This window comes from Camelus ferus, chromosome 3 (assembly GCF_009834535.1).
Source record: "Camelus ferus isolate YT-003-E chromosome 3, BCGSAC_Cfer_1.0, whole genome shotgun sequence".
In the NCBI taxonomy this organism is placed as follows: Eukaryota; Metazoa; Chordata; class Mammalia; order Artiodactyla; family Camelidae; genus Camelus; species Camelus ferus.
The window spans coordinates 64,131,702-64,146,325 of NC_045698.1; the positions used below are offsets into that span (position 1 = coordinate 64,131,702).

Genomic DNA, 14,624 nt, shown 5'->3' on the forward strand with positions numbered 1-14,624 from the left:
AAATCAACTAAAATTATTGATCATAAGAAATAGTGTCATTATTCTGTTGGTGTAATTGTAATGCTCATAGCAAGGTAGCCTACCGTATTTGTGAGTTGTTTTAACGTGTACTGTGTATCAGAAAATTGCCCATATGTGCCACAAAACTATTTTTTCTTAGCTTGCAGAACTGTCCTTGACATTTTTTATTTGTATATTTTCACTGTTCTCATGCTCAACATGAATGAATTCTAAAACTAACTTCACATTATCAATACGAATTCTAGATCCGTCAGGTCGCCTTCTAGCAAGGGATGTTACTTTTATCTTTGTCACATTCTCTGCAAAACTTACTGGTAACATAAAATGCCAGCCAATAAACTACAGCTAAAATCATTTTCTTTATAAAAGCACAGTGATCTCTGGCATCATTCACTATTTTCAAAGCCATAAAAGAACAGATAACAAATATGACTCACAAATGATCAATTATGAAAAATAATCTGGTTCAGAAAGCTGCACTAATGTAAAAAGATGGATCACTTGTCACAAACCAATAAAGGCTATTGTTTGTGAATCCAATATTTGATTTTATCATTTATGTTGGGCAACTTAAAATGATTTTTAAACCACATTACTTTTTGAAAAAAGAATTGTTGTAAAGGTGAATGCGGGGGTCGAGGGGAGAAGAAACCAGATGTGTAATCTGTCATCCTTGAAACAATTTATATTCTTACGTCGAGTTCAGCCTACAAATCTAAATCACAAAGATCTGGTCAGCAAGGATGGATGCTTTAAAAAGAACCCTCCCAAGTCCAAGAGAATGGAAAGTAGTAGGCAGGTTAGCAGACTTTTTGAGTCTCTGTCCTTCCTTTTCATGTCTCACCCCAAGGCTGAAAATTTACAGCTATGACGCTTCATTATGCAGGGGAATTTAAACTCGGCGTTTTTTTAAGCTAAGTGTGGTTTGTCACACTTCTTTTGAGGGTACCCAATTTTGCTTATTTTGTATGACACAGAGGAAAGCACAATGAGACTACCAAACTTAGAAAACCTTTATGACCAATTCTCATCCAGATTGTTTCACATGCAGAATTTTATAAGGAAGAAAAGGTATAATTCTCACCAACCAAGAAGAGCATCTATGTGAGTTGCTGGGGCCAGAGATTTCCTACCAGCTATTATCCGAAGGCCACTTTAACATTCCACCTGCTCTCTGATGTCCCAGTTACCTTTCACACCTGCTTGTAAGTAAGAGCATAGACATATAAGAAAATCAGAAATACTCTGTCCATAAGGCCAGTGATAAAATGCACATATGTTATCTGGGGGTTACCCATTCCCACTGCAAGATGACAGATTTGATCATCAGATGATACAGGGCACAGGTGAGTTTCAGTGACATAATAATGGCAGACACAGGCAGAGGGTAGAGAGGGCCATAATGCAGACAATGGGAAGTAATCCCAGGATAATGATGTGCCCAGATGGGTATCTGGTGGGGAGACTGGAAAATGGTGAAGGAAGGGATGGGTTTAAAGGTGGAGAGGTCAAATCCTGGAGACATTAACTATACAATGGGCCTGTACCAAAGACTTCTCTCCTTACGCAGTGAAGAAATAAACAGAAAAAGGGAGATCCCAAAGGCCTAGTTATATATGCCAAAATGTAGTAGAAAAACTAAGTATTAAACCCTGGATCAACCTCCAACAGCTTGTTTGAGGTGGGACTCATGAATGATCTTGAATATATTCCTACTTGGACTCTGAAAAGAAGTGAAAATGAGGTTGTGGGATGGATATAATTGAGTAACTATTCAATTATGGCAACTGCTAGCTAATGAAGACCTATTACAACTAAGTTTTTAATAGAAAATGTGCTAATTGACTAGGTTGGAGCTCAGAACAAGCATATGGCTAAGATGTTTGATTACCTAGTCTGGTTCCATGTCAGTGATCAACTACAACACTGAAAAAATGAGTGTTTCTATGACAACTACTGAGCTTGCTGACTAAGGAGTAGATGACCAACTTGAGGGATGAGTTTCTCCAAATAATGTATGATCCATTAGTTCCTACGCTTTGTGACCTGGAGGCTCACCACCTGAAGTATGTTTTTGTTCTTTTTTCCTTACTCAAAATATCCATCTTGCTCTCAGCCTTAGCAAAGCTTAAATCAGACCCTTATGTGAAAAATATTACATAGTATTTGCTTTTTAATCAGAAAAGGAATATGAATCTAATCTCCTTATAAACGTGAAACAAGTCAACACATTCCACCTAGGTCTGCCTCTAAAATTCAACCCCATTAGGAGTGATTTTAATGACTTCTGGAAGTTTCTGGATAGGGTCAGTCTCTAAGTCCAAGACAGCCTATATAGCAACTTTCAGGAGGTGGGTTTTCCATCATCCATAATTTTTGACAGAAACTTTCCAATGTCATTCTAAACTAAAATTCAAAACAGGTGTTTGATGCTAAGGCTGTAACCAAAACATTCCCCCTTATAACCTGCAACTCCGATAAGACTTCCCTCGGAAATATAATGGTTACATAGCCCTTGTATGGCTTTAACAAACCCCTATTTTCTTCTTTCTGCACCATACAATGTGCGGTCTATTTGCACCCATTCAGGACTAAATTACAGATAAAGTTACAGCAAATTTGTTTTCTCAAAAAATCAGTCAGCCCTAATATCCCTTGAGTAATAAAAGCCTTGTGTTTCATTCAGAACTAGAACTGGCATAATCTTCCCCAAGAAACCAACTCTACTTCCTGTGACAATGGACCTGTTCTTAAAGTTCTGAATGGGATACAGCTCAATTTGCAGGTGTTCAGGTATAAAGGTAAAAGGGCATTTGACCCCCCAACTGGCGATTGTTGCTGTGGTAGGTAACTTCAGTCCCCTAGTTCTATCATTCTATTAGATAACTGCCAGTTTTCAGCTCTGAATTACAGAGGTAGGCTCAAGTGAATCAATAATTTATACAGATATATCGCATTCATTCTGATGGTTTAAAGATACATCTAACAGCCTGCTGCAGCCACAGAACAAAGCCAGAGAGACATTATTTAAAACGAAAGAGAGAAAAACAAACACATTTATCTCTGCAAGCAAAACCCTTATGTCATAGTGACCTAATGACTTATTAATTTTATTTTTTAACTGTTTTTAACAAATACTGTGATAAGACCAATCAGCTCCTTATGAATCTCAATAAGGTTGCTCTGGTGAACGTTAAGCTAACATCTAAAACTTTCCGACTGATTTTAAAATTGAGTATTTTACATCGCAATATAATACAAATCATTTGCCAAGAGTCATGCACCTAAGAAGTTTACATTAACTAGCTTAACTAAATCCCTCTAGCATTTTATTACTGAATTTCAGTATAAAATGACTTTTTAAAAGATGAGAATCAAATACATTTAGGGACTGCACACTAAGAGAATTGTTAATATAGCCTTATGCTGTTAATTATTACCTGGGGAAAATTATATAGTGTTTTATTCACTAATACTATGACATTTTTATTAACTCACAATCCCTGTGCTAACAGTGGTGCATTAAACAAGTTATAATTAAGAGGGCAGCAAATATTAAAAATGCCTACTTTAAAATTCTTCAATCATGTTAAAGGGAATCCGAGTTCCTCTAAAGGAAAGCAGTACCAAAACCAGCATGGTTACAACATAAATTAACAGTCAATAGCCTAGATGGCTTGAAAAAATATTTTTCTAAGTTCCTGTTGTCTGGTCCTTAAGGATGAACGGAATTTGTGATCTAAAACATGATAAAAACCTCTCTTAGCAACTTTAATTATGAACAGTGACTGTTTCTTGAAAGACCTGAAAATTTATTTGAGGATAACACGTGTTAGAAGTTGGTCCCTTGCCCATTCCACCTCTTTCAGTCAAGGCTGGCCATGTGTCTGGCTAGACACATGAACCGACTGCTTTGAGTTGGCTTAGGAAGACTGTGTGCAAAATTAATTAGGGCAATAGATCCATGAGAAGGAGGATAGCAATTAGAGATAATACTCAGGTACCCTATTTTCTTCCACGTGGAGAAATTACTTTGCCTTTCTTTTCCGAGGAAACCCCTTGGGAAGTAGGGCAGGTGGCAAAAGCCTGAAAGAAAATAAAAGTACAGGCAGCAAAGAAAAAGAGTCAGAGCAAGACAGAGAGACAGCCCAATGCTGTGGTCTCCACCTCGAGTCCGTACGCCTTCCTACGCAATACTCCGGGGCTGCCTGCTGTAACCAGTTAACATTCCCGGCTTTCCAAGAAAATAGACCTAGTCCCTGAAAAGTAGAGAGAGGAAGGAAAAATAATAGAGTGCCCCATTTCTGACAGTCAAGAGGGAGAGGAGAGAAATGTTCCCACACTGATCTCATTAAGATGACGAGAATAATGAGTGTGAATCTTATGTATGAATCTCACAGTAGATAGAGGAGGGCATAAATGTATCCCATATTCACCCTTTTATGATGCCTGATATACTACATTTATTCTCAGCTTCATCTGATACTACTGTTGGGGGTTTCTGTTACAATATTACAGCTTTAACTTCCAGTTTTGCTGCTGAAGTCATCTGAGTCAGTCATTCAACACAGCTTTATTGAGTGTGCATGAAAACGGGGCCGATCTGTTAATGGAACTGAAATGCATCTCAAGCAGAACAGCCTGAATTTATTTCCTGTCACTGGTTCTAGTAATGGATTAAAAACACTGAAAAATGGCATTTTCTAGCTTACAATCTATTTTTTCCCTAGTCCCTTAAACTTAGGTTAAACATTCTAGTCAATTAGAAATAGAACCCAGGTATTGTTAAATATGTCTCCTGCATATTTTTGGAGGAAGAGTCACGCATTTGTAGCAGATGCTGATGAGTCATTTTTCCATGTGATTTATCCCTCTTTCTTAGGTCCAATACAGGCTATTTCCAAACAATAACTTTAAGTTAAATCATTTTTTAAGATTGATAGAAATTTTGAAAGATTACATTGCTCTCAGAAACCAAAAACCTGTGTTGTTGTGGTCATGTACATTACTCAAGCCTAAATGATCCAAAGACCCTCATACATGGGGACTTCAAAGCATTTCATATAGATGATTTAATTTAGCTTTCCTCACTCCGGTAATTTCAATAGCAGTAAGTTGGAGTCCCAAGTTTATAGCCAACTATACCTCACATAATTTACATAATAAAGTGGGCAGCACCCTACAAATTTCAATAGTGTCTCAAACATGCCCAAATTATTATTTGAGTATTTCCACCACTTTGTAAAGGGATATAATATTCTATTCTATTACTTAATCATATTCTAGAAAAATTTTGATCTATGTAATTTTAGAGGAAATTTACAATGAAACTGGATCACTGGTTATTCTAAATAATTCACAATATATACCCTTTTTTTCCCCTGGCAGTTATTTAGTCTAATGGAAATTTAGGCCACAGACAGGTTCATCTTAGCTACCATTAAATCAATATGGATCAATATAAACAGTTTAAACTGTTTAAGCAACTCATGAAAATATATGTTTGAAACCTGGGAAATATATTCTTAATGTGTTTACATTTACTTTGGGGAATAAGTAATTTATACTACTTAGAGGCCAAATGACATTTCTTTACTTGTCTAAGATGTACTTCACTTAAACATACAGTGAACTCTTTGGGTTCTTTATTACTATACACACATGTCTGCACAGTGTTTTGGGGAGTTACAGTGTGATGTGATCTCACCTAACAGAACAGTTCATCAAAAGATAAGATGTGCACATATTACTTAAACTGCTATTTTAAGTGGGCAATTCCAGCCTTTTCGGATTAACACATTCCTTAACAGGAAATACCAGGAATCGGAGTCTAATTTTATACATTCTTAGCATTCTGCAGGACAGTGGCAGATACTTGTTTTTCCTTAAGGACAACCTGACTCATAAACTTCAGGACAGATAGCCTGCTCACTTGCCCGTGCGCTCTCTCTCTCTTTGCCCTTCTTGTCTCCTCAATGCTGCTGTCTTTGAAGCCTCCACTGCCGACAGCTGTGGGAAGACGATCTGTGTCTCAGGAAGCCCCTTTATCTTCTAGCACTTTAATTTCCTCTATTGTAAAATGATTTCCAAGCCCCCTTCTAATTGTAACATTCTGTGACTTTATCTGCACTTTTAAAAGCCATATAATCTCCATCTTTGAGGCCCCTTGCCTTTGCCATGAGGAAGGTGCTCTGTCCTGAAGGTAGGACTCAGGTAGGTGTGTTCCTGGCATCCTGAGCACCAAGTCACGACTGCGCTGAATCTACCTTCTACCTGTGATATCTCCATTCTACAGCTAGTACTCATGAAGGGACTGACAGGCTTTGTGAGGGGCTCTACGTCATTAGTTACGACACTGCCACTACGGGGAAATGTGTCCCAAAGTCTAAGTAGCTGTCTTACAAAACAGACTTCTACATGTTGTTTAGAGGTTGTGAGTCTATTTGAAAAAAAACATAGTTTCAACCGCACATCAACCAATATTTACGACTTAGAAACAAAACTGTGGTAGTAGGCTCATGTTCTGATCATTTAAAAAATGAAGGAAACAGGGCACACCCAGACTAGCAGAACCTAGGTTAAAGGTCTCTCTTATAAACACCAGGCTCCTGGTGCAATAGTCTCTTGCAGTGGAAGAACCAAACTCTATTGAAAATAATTTAAACAAAACCAGCCAAGTTTTCAATATTGCTGCCTAACTAGAAAAAGTGGCTTCAGCTATCTGAACTTCTACATTTATGAATTAATTTTCATTACTTTACTAAATCACTTCAAAATATAACACCTCTTTAATGCAACCTCAGTATAATAATTTGTAGGTAATTAATGGACTACTTGTAACCTTGGAAATCCCTAATTTGAAATTAAATCCAAAAGATTTCTCTGACTAAGAAAAATAATATTTAAGTCACCAACACTTTATGACAAAAATTGGATGACATATTCTTGTTTCAAACATATAAGTATTGCCTGAAGTCTGCTTGGCAGAAACTGTTTAGAATGCTAACTATGGAAAATGCAGTAGAATTATGTGTAGATAGCTAAGTGAGATATGAAACATCATATATTTACATATTATAGATAAATTACAATAGTACAAGTTTTTTTTTTTTTAATATCCATGGGGAACTGGGGAACTAGCCGTGCAGAATAGCCAGTATCTTCATTGTATCTCCACAGTTTTAAATGACTTTCCTATTTCTTTTTCCTTCCCTTCCAATGAGGATCTAATAGGTAATCAAGCCTAATGAAGTATGCTTTTATATCTCTGACATAATGATATTCATTTAAGAATATAAAGATTATCCATTACTCATAAATACAGTACAATGTATGGACAAAAGCCATCTAATCCTTATAATGATGGAGGTTATTATTACTTAGGCCAGAATTAATGTTCACCCCACTTCTCCATTTCAATGAAGCACAACAACACACCCTTGGAATTGATGGAGAAAAGAAAACTCTCATGGGTTTTCATAAGGGGAAGATTCAAGTCTTTAATCTCTATGAAGTCAAACAAAATCTTTCCTTTCATTGGGCTACAGTACAGTCAGTACTTTCGTATAGAGATCACAAATTCTCTTTCTCCAGACTGATTAGCTATGGGAATAATATACATTGTATGCAAATGACAGAAAAATCTAAACTAGACTTTACCACCAAGAGCATGAAAGTAAACATAGTTAAACTCACATTAAACCTCATCTAGAGCATGCATTCTCAACAGGGGGTGAGATGGCACCCAAGGGGGCAAAAATTGGTTCTTGGGGGAGAGCAGGAAAAAAAACTTAGATATTACAATGATTTGTGGCCCTCCAAAGCTCAATACTCCCTGAGAAAAACCTTATTTCTCAGTATTTCACTTTTCTCATTAAATTAAATGAAAAGCTTCTCCTTGGGGGGGGTGAATATGAAAAAAAATTGAGAAACACTGATTTAAGACAAAATAAAAAGCCAAGTTTCATCTCTAAAATCTTTTTTCTCATCCTTAGAATCTGGGTTGCCTTTCATTTTTATCTAAATATCTGTTTATACTCTGATATAATTTCTATCTTTCCTTGCTTCTTACCTTTTCTCTGATTTTCTCTTCATTACCTCCCTTTGAGCCAGTGGTTGATGACTGGTGTGAATGCAAGAAATGGTCACTCTTTCATCTTCCCTGTTACTGATCCCCAATGTGACTACTCGCTGAGTGTTGGATCTCTGTCATCACAGCAAAACAGAGGATGTAACACAGTGTCAAAAGCCACAGACCTACTATGGCAAGAGTGACCACTGCCTCTATATTCAAATCTGACTATAATCTTCAAACGTGACAAAATGGTGGCAAGAAAAGGGAGGATGAAAAACTTCCTTTAACAGCATTTCAGGTTAGCTTCTCACTTGGTAAATTCACTCTAATACATCATAATTCTAAGGAGTGGCTTTATAATTGGTCACAATAGAAAAATAGGACAACAGAAAGCATTTTACTCCTTACTTCTTAATATTTATCCAATACAAAAGGGCTTGGAAATACGTGAAGTTACTGTCTAAAGTAGATTAGTGAGTGCATTTCTGTTTTAATTTACAATCTTTCATAAGAGTTACTGCTCTCACTTTGCAAAATTTTACTAAAATAAATTATTCAATTATCTCATTCATTCAAACTTTTTCCTTTGCAGAAGACTTTACAGAATAATATTTTCGCAATGGAATATGGCTTGCTCTTTTGCTCAGAATGCACGCCCCTAACAATTTAAATTGAAGCAGAAGGGTAGAAAATTCTTCAGAGGACAAGAAACGTTGATTTAGGAGTCTGAGGACAGACAGTGAGACGTCTCTGATTTCCTTATTTTCTAATTTTCATTGTTAGTCAATGTAGCTGTAAAATCTGGACCAAACAACATATATTTTAAGGGTCCAATGAAGGTTTTGAGGCTGAAACTACCTGATATGTAACGTAAGGAGGCTACCTGAGGCAAAACGGGACAGTAGCCATACAGCTGGGGGACCACAATGAGGCACTGGTGTCACCCCGACCTTCACCACACACACCACTACAGTTCATGAGACGGCTAGTTCCTATTCAGTACGATATCAGAGTTATGCTGGCGACATTTGCAGTTTATGTTTGATTAAAATACAGCACAAAAGCCATGTACCTGAGAAAAAGTGAAATAATTTTACTTTCTTCAAATCACCCATGGAAAAAAATGTCCCCAGATTATAGCATCTTACTACTTTCTGCTTTAGAGGACACAGGAGGGAGAGGAGAAATAACAGAAAACACGTGGGTGATGTTATACGAACTAAATTCTTCTTATTGTAAATATAAAATAAAATTTAAAAGGAATAAGCTTTTTGGAGAGTCATAGACTGTGGCTTATGTGATTATCTCCCTCCAAAGAGCAGGAGGCCCTTTTGCTGATATCTACTGAGAAAGAAAGGGAAAAAAAAGGGCATTGGCACCACTTAAAGAAAGCTGAGCGCTGATTTGAGGAAGTGCTGCGTTGGTATATATAAGACCTATAAAAATAAAACAAAAAGACTACACAATAATATAGCAATAGGTCTATAAGCTGAACTAGAGCCTTCGCTCCTCAAGGATTTAGAGAAATCTAATCAAAATGCTTTATTCCATTTACATCTGATTTTAGCTCATTGTAATCAATTCTAAAACTCAAGTCACTTCTAAATTGTGGTCTTTGGGGGACTTTTACACAGTTGCAAGAATTTACAGGCTGCTTTACGAACAGCACCACTTAAGAAATCCTATCTTTTCATAGGCCAATTGCTTGCAAAAAGATTTTCTTCCATGTAATTCAAATAAATTTGGGGGAAAAAATGTGTATTTTGAATATCAACTCAAAGTGCCAGCACGTTCATAAGAACTGGGCACACAACCTATTTGCTGAAAAAGTGTAGCGCTAGAATCTTTTAAGTGTCGATAGTCTCTGACTTTGTAAAAGCAATTTGAGGCAACTTTGGAGGTATACAACCTTTTAAATCAATGAAATTCTATAGAGGCTTGCCTTTTTCCTCACTTAGACGATTGTGAAGGAAATGTTAAATGTACCTTTAAAATGTGTATAAATTAAATTGGAAGTAGTGTTCAGTAAACTTAGCAAGTGCTTTTGTCAGAGGAAAGCGTATATGAAGAAGGGAGGGCAAAGGGGCTTGGAAGTTTAGATTTACATAACTTTAGAGAATTCAAGAACACAAGGACAGGCCCATCAGTTACAGATCATTTTGCTTTAATACTTGTGTCTTTGGTTTTCATGGGTCCTTCTGTTTTTCTGTTGTGGGGAAAGTAATAAAAATTACATTGGGAACATTTCCAATTCTTCTGCTAGCACGAAAAAGAAAAAAATAGTAGCAAAACAACAACAGCAAAAGCTTCTATAAAAATCATGTGAAATTTGCTCTAGACCTGAAAGCTTAATTTTGTTGGTGTATTACTGGTGTCTCTTAAATTCTTTCAAATGGAAGTTTCTGTTGAAATGTAAAGTTACCTCCCATCTGCCCAGTACGTATTGTTCAGTAGTAGGAAGGCTATGACTGGCATTGACTGGCATTTGAACCACCAGTGATGCTGACATGTCTTTGTTTTCATATTGATATTTCTTCTTAAGCAATGCTCCCCTTTCAGTGCGTGACCATGAAGGCCACTTAAAATGTCCTTATTGTTTGAAATAACTTTTAGAAAAATCTGTATGTTGTTTAATAGCAGCTGGCTCTGTACACAGGAAGTACCTGGTGCGGTGTTCTCGGGAGCCTATTGTCTTCAGATCGTTGTGTTATATTCCTATCGCTTCTGCAAATTCGGTTCCTTCTCCGTTGCTTGTGCTTCCTTCATTTTTTTTTTTTAATCACTTGGCTACACAGAGCTGCCTCATGTCATTCTTTGCATACATCATCTCTTTTTTCTCTTTTCTCACATAATGGCCCAGCTTTTCTGAGAGTCGCTGTTGTCCCGAGTGTGATCCTTTACTAAAATGGGGACTGAATGAAGGTGGAGCTCAAATGATCTGGGAGCAAAGGAAAACCAGGCATTTGAAAAGGACCCAGAAAGGAACGAGTAATGAACCAGAGTGGCCTCAATGAATTGCCAAAGAGGGAATTCTCAGTTTTGACACAAAAGGAATGCATGGATACCAAGGAAAACCTAGGGGGAGAATCTCAGTAGGGAGCCTGCCTTGTAGGCTGGTCAGCAGGGAGGGTTGAAGCCAGTAGCCCTCGAGATATGAGCAGAAACAAACGTATTTTATAAGCAACAGTTAAAGATTCAAACACGCCGTTTTGGAACACAAGGTACTTTGAGGAGTTGACATCCCTTCATAATTCATGTTCATTGTTCCTCTAAGTAAAATATGTGCCTCCCTTTAGTTATTCTGTTAGGAATTGTACTTTAAAGGCAAGAGGACATTTTTGATAATGCACATCTTAAACTTTTCATTAAACTACCAAATTTAAATTCTACCTTTTTGTGCACTCTGACATTTTTGTCTGGCATTTTCATTAATTTTGCGACGTACATAAATGTAGCTGAAATGTTAACTGATCAATACTTTGTCTCTCTCATGTAGCACTAGCGCTCCATTCCCTAAGGACCACACAGCAGAACAGAAATTAAATGTGTAAAATATCAAATGTTAATGTTAAACACAGTGGCACTTACTGTATAACGACAGAAAAGGCTAAAACAATTCCAAATGGACAGATGGTACCACAAATTATCTACAATCCCATTTAAAGATTAAAGTTTGTCCTGTAAAATAATTCTTTGACGCACACTGAAGTGTGTCCTTTTACTGATAGCTCAGTTGTCCAATTATTTTTGTGCTCATTACAGTGAGAAATGACAGTACTGAACAGAAAGAGAGAACGTGCACTCTTTTTTTTTTCCTGTGTTGCACCCACTGACATCCACAAGAACACAAATGTCTGGTCAAGAGCCTGATGAAAATTAGGCCCAATTTATGAGACATTTCTATGTCTACAATAGATGATTCCAAAAGACAAGCACTAGTGCCTTCCGCTCCGCAAATGCCTGAGTTTGCTCTTAGGCACACAATATTCACAGTAAAATTTAAAACCCTAACGCACAGCACACAACAACAAGGACACTCCCAGGAATGTGTTTGCTTATATTTTATCCATCACTGCCCAGGCCCATTTCCACTTCCAGCATCGCCAGCAGGCTTTGAACCTCCCACCAAGCACGGAGGTAGCATCAAAGAGGTCGGAGTGGCTCTCCACCAGCAGTTCTCACGCTCTCTTCTTTAACTGACATTGGGACAAAAATTTATTGCTTTCCCATTTTGATTTCGTTATTCTACATTTATTTTTGGAGAGTAAATTTGAAAAGAAAAAGCAAATGGAAGAGAAAAAAGACCCTTAAACATTATAAAGTTTACTGATCTGGGCCTACAACCAAGCGGCATAATGGTACAAATGCGTGTGCTCCACGAGGCAGCTGCATTTATGAAAAAGTGGGCCAAGTGGAACCAATATTACAATAAAAGACTCGAGACCCATCAATGAGGGATGATGGGAACAATATGTTTGTAACAATGGGGTATTGCTCATAGCTTCTCCTAATGTAAAGCAGTTCTTTTCAATAAACTGGCCTAAAAAGGTTCTGGTTATGCAGTAAGATCTTTGAAACCTTTCATTTTTAAATACATCATTTAATATCTACAAGATGAATAAAACTCCTACTACAGTTTGTTTTTCCTGAATTGTTATGATCTTAAGACTATAAGGTACATATTTTAAAAGCTCTTTTAGAAAGGAAATAGTATCTGCTGTGTGGCTTTGGGCAAAGTACTCAACTTTTCTGTGCCTCAGCTTCTTTCTCTGTCTATTAGGAAAATAATAGTATCTCCCTCATCATATGGTTGCTGGGAATATTAAATTCATTAACGCATGCAAAGCACTTTTGTGCTTTAGTGCCTGAAAAACAGTTCTCTGGCACATACATTCTTAATAAATATTAGTTGTTGCTATGATGTAAGAATTTTTTGGTATCAGAATTTAATTTGAAGTTAAAACAGATGATTGAGAGGGGATTATGAAGTAGTTTGGAATTTAAATGGAAGATCTAGGAAAAATTACTACAAAGCATTAAGCCATGTGTATCATCACTTAATAACCAGCTTTATTAGAGCAAACCCTTACTTTTCTAGCATCACTGAAGAAAGTTTCTCCACATAAGAAAAAAATCTTCAGATTGACTGACTGGATCATTGGTTGTCTATTAATTTAGACCACCATTTATATGGGAGCCCGCTTAAAGCTGGACACTGCAGGTCCAGACACTGGACCCAGGTGACAACGGCAGGGCCCCATTTTCATGGAACTCTTGGTTCAGGTCTAGATAAATGGAACTGGGTTTTATTATTCATTGTTTCAGTTGCATTCAGTGGAATATAACTGCATGCCTTTTTTCTTTTTTCCCCCAATGAAACAGTTAATATTACTGTTTATTCGCAAAAGTACTGTTAACATGCATTTGCATTGTAGTTTTTGGCCTCTTTTTTCACCATCCACTTCTGGAGTCTCTTTTTCTACCTTTATTGTGCCCACCTCCCCCCATCACCCTTTTTTCTGAAAGCATCTTGTATTCAGCTTGTGTCTTGTAAGACCGAGTCTGTTAGAAACTGACCACCAGCTAAGACAGAGTTGACTACATTTCTTCCCCCAGTGAATTTTGACTCCCTTACAATGAAATCACTCAAGTATTATCATGTACATGTAGTTAAGTTTCTCACAGTTTCAGTGCCTGATTTTTTCTCAATCAGAAGGAAATTGTGAAAAGGCCTGCCATCTTGAATGCATTGTACATGAATGACCTCTAGAAGCCAGATAAAGTTTATGAAGACTTACACACACACTGTAACGCTAAAGAGTTCAAAATGAATGTTCCTGAACAAATTATATAATTTTACAGGTTTCTCTGTTTTCAAATTTCACAAATAGTTGTGGGGAATGACTTTGGAAGGTATGAATCAAAGATGGCAGCATGACATTTTCAGTAGAATATTATTGCGTCTGCTCTAAGGCCTCTGAAACCTAGAAGTAATGGCTTAAAATACACACAGAAACTCAGTATCATTTTCTCCTCATTAAAATCCAAGTAACTTTAAGATGGTGAAAAATTATAGTAAAAGTTTGCTTAACCATACTCCAATGTATTAATTACATGAAGGAGCTACATAAAAGAATATCAGAAGAGGCAGATTTTCTTTTCTAAAACTTAATGATGATGACAATCGCTTTCTCTAAGGAAACAACATGTCTATGGGAAGCAGGCTGCCTAACTTTCTGGTAACTTACAACACAAAGGGACATACACACTCTTTGTTCCATGTCCTCAGACATTAATGAAAGTCCCATACACAGCCTGAGAGGAGGACAGAGCTCAAAGTACTAAACAGATGTGCATACACTCATTTGAATGGTAATACTAAAAACGTTGATTTGTTACTATAATTAAGGCTCTTTTCTGTAAGTCCCCATAATAAAGTCATATTCTGCTAAACTGGAAACTATACGGACACAAGAGGTACTCACATTCTAACAAATATGACAATAAAAAAAAAAAAGATTTCAAAAGC

At 36.9% G+C, this 14,624-nt stretch overlaps 1 protein-coding gene across 17 annotated transcripts in view; it reads right to left on the minus strand.

Moving 5' to 3' along the window:
* Positions 1-14,624, minus strand: part of MCTP1 (multiple C2 and transmembrane domain containing 1) — a 482,756-nt gene that overhangs the window by 138,435 nt on the left and 329,697 nt on the right. The window lies entirely within an intron of this gene.